Source organism: Halichoeres trimaculatus, unplaced genomic scaffold (assembly GCF_033239565.1).
Source record: "Halichoeres trimaculatus isolate MK-OKI-2021-1 unplaced genomic scaffold, fHalTri1.1 fHalTri1_scaffold_7, whole genome shotgun sequence".
NCBI lineage: Eukaryota > Metazoa > Chordata > Actinopteri > Labriformes > Labridae > Halichoeres > Halichoeres trimaculatus.
In genome coordinates, this window is record NW_027437185.1 from 27,944,594 (window position 1) to 27,951,802 (window position 7,209).

The window sequence follows — 7,209 nt, forward strand, 5'->3', positions numbered from 1 at the left end:
ACAGGTTAGCCGCTTGTTAGTCAAGTTAGCTGTGCCTCTGATTGAGCAAATCTATTATTTTAAGTTCTAAAATCTGCTGAAATAATAAATAAAAAAAATGACCCCATAGAGTGTGTATGTGCAGTTGCAAAAACAGTTAAATATTAGAGAAATAAGCTGAGAAGTTTGAATTCTTTTTTTTTTTTTTGCTTGGTGTTAATGTGGTTTCTGGTACTTCTAGAGCCAGCCTCAAGTGGACACTCGATAAACTGCAGTTTTTAGCATCTCCACATTACATATTTTTTACTGTATGAGAATGAAATACAGATGCTTGTTGTTTATGTGGTTTCTGGTACTTCTAGAGCCAGCCTCAAGTGGACACTCGATAAACTGCAGTTTTTAGCACCTCCACATTATATATTTTTTACTGTATGAGAATAAAATACAGATGCATTCGCCAACACTTCTTGTTTCAACTGCTGTTGTTACCTTTACTGTCATTGACACCTTTGGTGAAAGGTCGCCAGTTAGCATCAACACTTTTGACAACAAAACACTTTTTGCTCTGTGCCAGTAGTGATCCTGTCTATATGTCTATAGTCAACCATTCATGCAACTACAAGCATACAACTTTTAATTCAGTGTTTAAGGTGCGCTTCAAAGTAGTGAAATCTCTACACTCAAGTAATAGCGTCGAAGGCAGGCCACACAACTTTTTTCAAGAGATGAATGTTAAACTAACAACTTTCCAACACTTGTTGCTCCAGTATAACCATCCAGTCAAAACAAACAAGATAACCAAGTATGATTTCTGTGCAGGCTGTGGTTGTTTTTGGTCAAAGTGGAGATTAAAAGCTGATCCCCTAAATTATTCTGTAAATAAGCTTAAAGTGTGCTTCATCTGCTGATCCGTCTAATAAGAGGGTATCATCTTCTGTGTGTACATGTGAATGATAGTATGTGTTCCAGCTTGTGTTACTATGTTTGTCTGAGACCTGCTTCACAGGCAGTGGGTAATTAAAGTGCCCATTTAGCTGCAATGCATCCTTTGTCCGCCTTAAGCATGTCAGCTGTGGAGATTGGTCTTTTCTAGGTGTGACAGACACTGTAATTACCACAGACATGAGAGTGGCATCTAAAGGTGGCAGGAAACCAAGTTCAACCCATTCAGTCGGGGTCAGTGTCTCTCAGAAACTTCAGATAACTTTCAAACTCCCACACTCTGGGTCCTGAAACAAATGGCTGCTGGGTGCCATTTTGCAGATGCCATGGATGTAAAAACCTGCATCAGATCCTGTCATTTTAATTCACCTACATCAAAGAAGAAATCTAGGCTTTGTGAATAATGCATGATGCCATGGGGAGCAGGAATCAGCTCCTGACAGCTGCCTTTTGGGGAACATGCAGAGAGGGAGAGGAAAACATGTTGAATGAGTGAGTTGGGAGTTCCTCAGCTTAATTGCATTGTGCTTGAAATCCCCAAGTTTCCCAATAAGTGAACTGTGACAGAAGTTATAAATAAAAACTTTGTTTTCCTGCTTACAAAGCAGATATTTTGTGCTGACAGAAAGAAATTCACCTGCAGGTAAATGAGGGAGTGTTGTGAAGCCTCTCAACTAATGGTGACAAAGTGTTCCAGCATTTGTGCTGTTTCTGAAGAGGCCAAGCGTTGCACATATGCACACATGCTACACAGCAGCAGTTATACCTTGATCCCCAGAGAGAGAAGATGGATGGGGGTGATAAAGGTATCAATAGTTTTCTGCTTTTATTTATAATATAAAGCAGTTCTGCCACAATAAGTCTTTAAGTTTTGTTACAGTGGAGCACTTGTGATTGGTGTCCTGTGGTTCCATGTAGAAAAAAAGACCACTTAGAGGTTCCCTGGATGGAGAGGGCGTTATAATGAAAAGGAAAACACAGATGGTGTACACAACAGTAAATAAAATATACACTGTAAGCTCACAGCATGTGAGTGAAGTAGACTGTGAGGAAAATGTGTCTCTGAGCTAGGTTTAGATAAAACATATTAAGAAAGAGATACTTAAACGAGGTATGGTGCTTCTTTTAAGGCTTGAACTGTGCCTTTGGTGCCTCTGTTGTAGCTTTATATGATTTAGAGTTCAAAAACAGCTATTTTTCTCACATTGAGTTGTTTTAGAAAACTCTTATTTCAGCCTCTGTCTGAAACACTTAGTTTTGGCTGCAGTATCTTTCATACGGTGGCCCTGAAAGCTGACAGCCCTGCAACTTAAGAAACCTCATGCAAAAAGACAAAACACGTGTAAATTTAGAAAACATCTTCATAAATTTGTCAACACGTGTGCAGTATTTAGAAGACATGCTGCAAAGACCACAATACAGCACGTGAGAAAAATGTGCTGCAAATACACCAAAACACAACAGAAGTGTTTCCATAGGTCACTTGAAAAGTGATGCACATCTGCAGACATGCTTGTTGTTGCTGCAGATTTTCAGTTCGGTTCAGTTCAGAGCTTTTATTGTCCCTCTAGGGGAAATTTTGTTTGCAGTGATGGCACATCAAATAACAACAATCAATAAATAAACAAACATTTGTACAAGACAACATCGCAGAATACAACATAGCCAAACTTAACATGAACAACCCCTGATGATGTACCAGAATTTAAAGGGTTTAAAGAAAATAAAAAAAAGTGAGGTCATGGGTAAAACTAGTTGTCAATATAAAACAAGGATAAAATATGTCACGTCAACTGAGCAGTGCCATTATGAGTTATGTAATATAAATAATATATTATACATATATAATATTTCAGTTACAGCTCTGTAATGGTTCTCTTTCTGTCAGTTGTATTAGGAAATGAGATGAAAAGTATGTGTTTTTGATCTATTAAACATTGTGTTGGAGTATATGCACAGATCACAGCCAGGCTTGGCTTACCAAAAGAAGCAGTAGGAAGTGAAAGTGCACTATGTTATGATGGCAAAGATGAAATAAATAAGGTTTTTGCTGGAGTTGCCTCAACTGTCTGTTAAAAATAAAGCTTTGTTTTTCCAGCAAAATATCAACTTTCATCACTGAACACACAAACAAGTGTAATAGTCTCGCAAAAGAGCGTCATTTTTAATCCATGCAACTTGTTATATAGCTCTTAATCTACCAAAAATGCTGTAGAGCTCTTGGCGCTAGCTTGATGCTAACATACCTTAAAAAATGCATTAATATGCTAGCGGATAGCATACATCTGTAAAAATTTGTTTTTCCAGCAAAATATCAACTTTCATCACTGAACAAATAAAGGCACATAACTTTCTCACATAAGATTCATTTGCAATCCATTCAAAATGTTATATCTCTCCTACACGACACAGCATTGGTGGGGAAATGACTGAAAGAGCTGTCAGTCTGTCTCAAAAAGGACACCTATGTACGATCACACGTAATCTCTGTCAGCCTGTAAAAACTTAAGCAACTATTTAATAACATCAACATAAGTATTAACATTAACCACACAGCAACAACAAAAATGCTTGTGGTCTTTGCTGTGCATTTTTCTCATGTGTTGTGTTGTGGTATTTGCACCGTGTTTTCTGAATGCTGTGCACGTGTTGTCAAATTGATGAAGATGTTTTCTTAATTTGATTGTGTTTTGTTTCTTTTTGCATGTGTTTTCTTAAGTTGCAGTGCTGTGGGCTCTCAGGGCTACTGTACTTTAAGGCTCCCCACTCCACAAAGCCCCTTGCCTTTTATTGGCCAGTCCTTGTGAAGATCTTGTGCTATGTTAAGCAGTTTAGAGACAAATTTAAGGATTTCTACAACATATAAATAAGAAGCTGTGTAAAAATCTAGGCTCGTTAAGAAGTATGGTCAGACCTTGGTGTTTAAGGTCAACCCCACTAACGTGCCATGAACCAGAAACAGTCCTGCAATCTTTTGCCTTCTTTGATAATTGTGACTCTTGTTTTGTGTGAGACTACTAGCGCAGTAAATGAGGAACAAAAAGTGACGATCCATGTTTAACCAGCAAGTGAGTCAAGTGCAGTTAAATCAATCCAATCATAGCTTTAGTCAGCACTCAGGGAAAATATGTGTCAGTCAGCCGTGGCTCACACTACTACAAGCTACAATTTGTCACACACTCCAGTGATTTTGTGATTGTAAGGTTGTAATTCTCCCAGTCTGATCACTGGCAGACAGTCTGAAAGTTAAAGCCAATTAGGCTGAGAGCTTTTTTTAAAACAACATCAAAACTCAGAATGTTTTTGGCCACATGGCATGAAAGCAGCAGGATTTATGCCAACCTGATGTGTCAGTGAGGCTGGGAAATGTCCAGTGCTTGTTGCCAACTGGCTCATCCCAAAAGTTATTTGGACATGATCTTAGAGACCTGATTTTTACTGCAATAAAGGAACTTTTCATTTTATGTGGATACAAGAAATACATTTATTGTTACAATATGAATTTTGTAGGATGACAGGAAAAAATAGCTTTCATTCTTCCTCTTTTTCCTTATCATTGGAAAAAGTTTTCCAGTTGTTCATCCTCTCTTTAGAGGATTTTTCTGTATCTACTCGGCTGATATAGTGGCTTATGAGCTTACTGAGCAGCTCCACTGGAAGTAGGAGACTAATGTGCAGTTTAATCAAGGCAATCGTTTGAAAGGTCATCTAATGAGTAGGAGTGAAGATCATATGTTAGCCTTTATCCCTCACTGTGGGACGTCATGCAGAGCAGGGAACACCTGCTGACTCCTGTCAAAACACTAGCTCAAGTTAATTACTTCAACACCTCCCTGTGTTACCCGGCTGACTGTGGGCCACTAGGACACGTGTGGTGGAGACCTGATCCATCTATCTGATGTATGAGTGCAGGGCGCTGTGTTGGGTTCACGAGTAAGAGCAGAGTAATTGTATTCCCACTGGACTATCTTTACCTAGAGCAGATCTGTCATTCCTGTAATATGTAATACTGCCATTATACTGAAAATAACCCACAGTGTTTCATAAAAACAGAGTTGTCAGGTCATGCATTGTCACACCACCTCCTTATGTCATCGTTCTCCTTTTGTGACGATAGATATTTTTCAGGTTTTTATCAGATAGAAGCATTTTTGTACAAAACCGTGAAATATCTTCTAGTCACATATTTGCACCAGTAGGAGCGTCATGATTCCGATCCCAAAGTATCCCAGCCCCCCTGTTTGTGACTCTTACGTGAACCAGCATTGCAGCAGATTGCATTTTTATATCTCCATGAATCATGATGTCAGACCGCAGTCTCTTTCATCAGCCACACCATCATCTCTTCACACCCCTCTATCAATGACACGGTGCACTAACAGTCTTTGAAAGTCAGAGCTTTCCGGCATGACTTTAATTTAATCCTAAAGATGGCTGCTGTTGTGTCAAATTCAAAGTATGACATGATCAGACTAACCAGCAGAATGATCAGCTGACTGGGACAGGATATGTTCACATGTTGGGGTCTGAAATAATCATTTCCTAGAATAAAGTTTCTTTTAATGAGTTTTCACTCCCCTTTTCTTCCTTTATTGACAATTTTGATCCAGCCCAACATATTCAAGGATGCACCAGCTCAGCCAGAGGACAGACGTCTGCACTACTTATGAGTCATTTCCACAGAAAGTCATCCAATTATCCTGAAATATTTTGCCAAATTAATTTCTTCCCCTTGCTAATATCTACTCTGGCCTTTTGGTCCTGCCTCCCTTGTGCTCATGTATCCTTTGTCTCTTTTCCCTGACCTCTCTTTTCTCTCCTCTTGACTCTCTTCTTCCCTAGCATTCTCTCATCTTTTTCTTACCATATTTCTCCTCCTCTAATCTCACCCCCTTTCAGCCCCTTTTTCTCTTCCTCTTTCTCTACTTCATTTTTCTATCCTTCCCGTTTTGCCTCTCTGGTTCCACTTTTAACGACCCATCTTTTTCCCTTCTTCACCACCTTCACTGCAGTGTTTTGTCTCCTTCTCTCCTCTGCTGTCCTTCCTCTCCTCACCTCTCCTCTCTGTCTGGCTGCAGACTCAGTGCTCTCCTGTGGTTACTGAAAGGTCAGTCAGTCACACTGAGACCACTAAACGCACACTCTCACACACACCCTTGGACAGGACTCCCAAACACCATAACCTTATGGCTAATACACAACTGTAAGCACACACTCCCTGACCGGTCATGCCATATGTGACTTTAACTGGGTTGCAGCAGGTAAAGGCTGACATGTTTATAAAAGAGAAAATATAATCACAGAGGGTGTTCTGTGTTCGTGCTTTGAACACATATGAAACACTCCCAGCAGTGTCATGGGATCACGTATATAAAGTGATGTATAAACTGACATTTACAGCAACTTGTTCTTTATTTACAGGATCTAGTGCCACATGGAGAGAAACTGAAGGTAACTGGTGCATCTGTGGAGGAGAATGGCTGACATTTAACACAGGAGACAGGCTAACAGCATCTCATTTCAGGGAATCCTTACAAAATACACACCACTTGCAAAAATATGCAATACTTCGACTCATAATGAGTGTGTCTGCAAAGAGAGGATTGACTTCTCAGCGGGGTGGCAAATACATTGCAATCATTATGATGTACGCATGGTCTTGCTCTGCTCTCCCAGTCTTGTTACTGATGTCCCACTACAGAATATCTGCTATGTTGTGACAACCATTAGAGGCCATGTGGTAGCATCGGTGTTGTCACTACCTGGAGCTTTCGTGACTGGAGTCTGGTCCTCTGAAGGTGGCATTGTGTTCTTAAAGAGAGCCACTTAGGATTTTGTGAACGTGACCAAAGGCCAGCTGCTCTGACTGTGGAAGTAACACAAGAATGCTGTATTTGGTAACTACTTCTTTTTGTGATTTGTTTAAAAGATCAGTCACTACATGTGCTCAAACATACCTGTGTCATCATCAAACCTCACCTGTCCCTCAAGTGTCTCTTGATACCACATGATATGTGGTCAGTTTTCCGTAGTGTTATGTGCTGCATAACATCAGCAAACTTTTGCTTCTGACCAAGGGAAAATATTCCCCATTAGGGGGCGCTATGGGGAAAATATTAGGATCTGGATTTTTATCAGGATATTTTTCAGGATGTTTACCTCCACCAAGGAGGTTATGATTTTGGGAGTTTTTCTGTCTGTGAACAACATAGCTCAAAAAGCAATCAACGGATCTTGATGAAATTTTCAGAAATGTTCAAAATTGGGATAAGGAAGAAGTGATTAAAT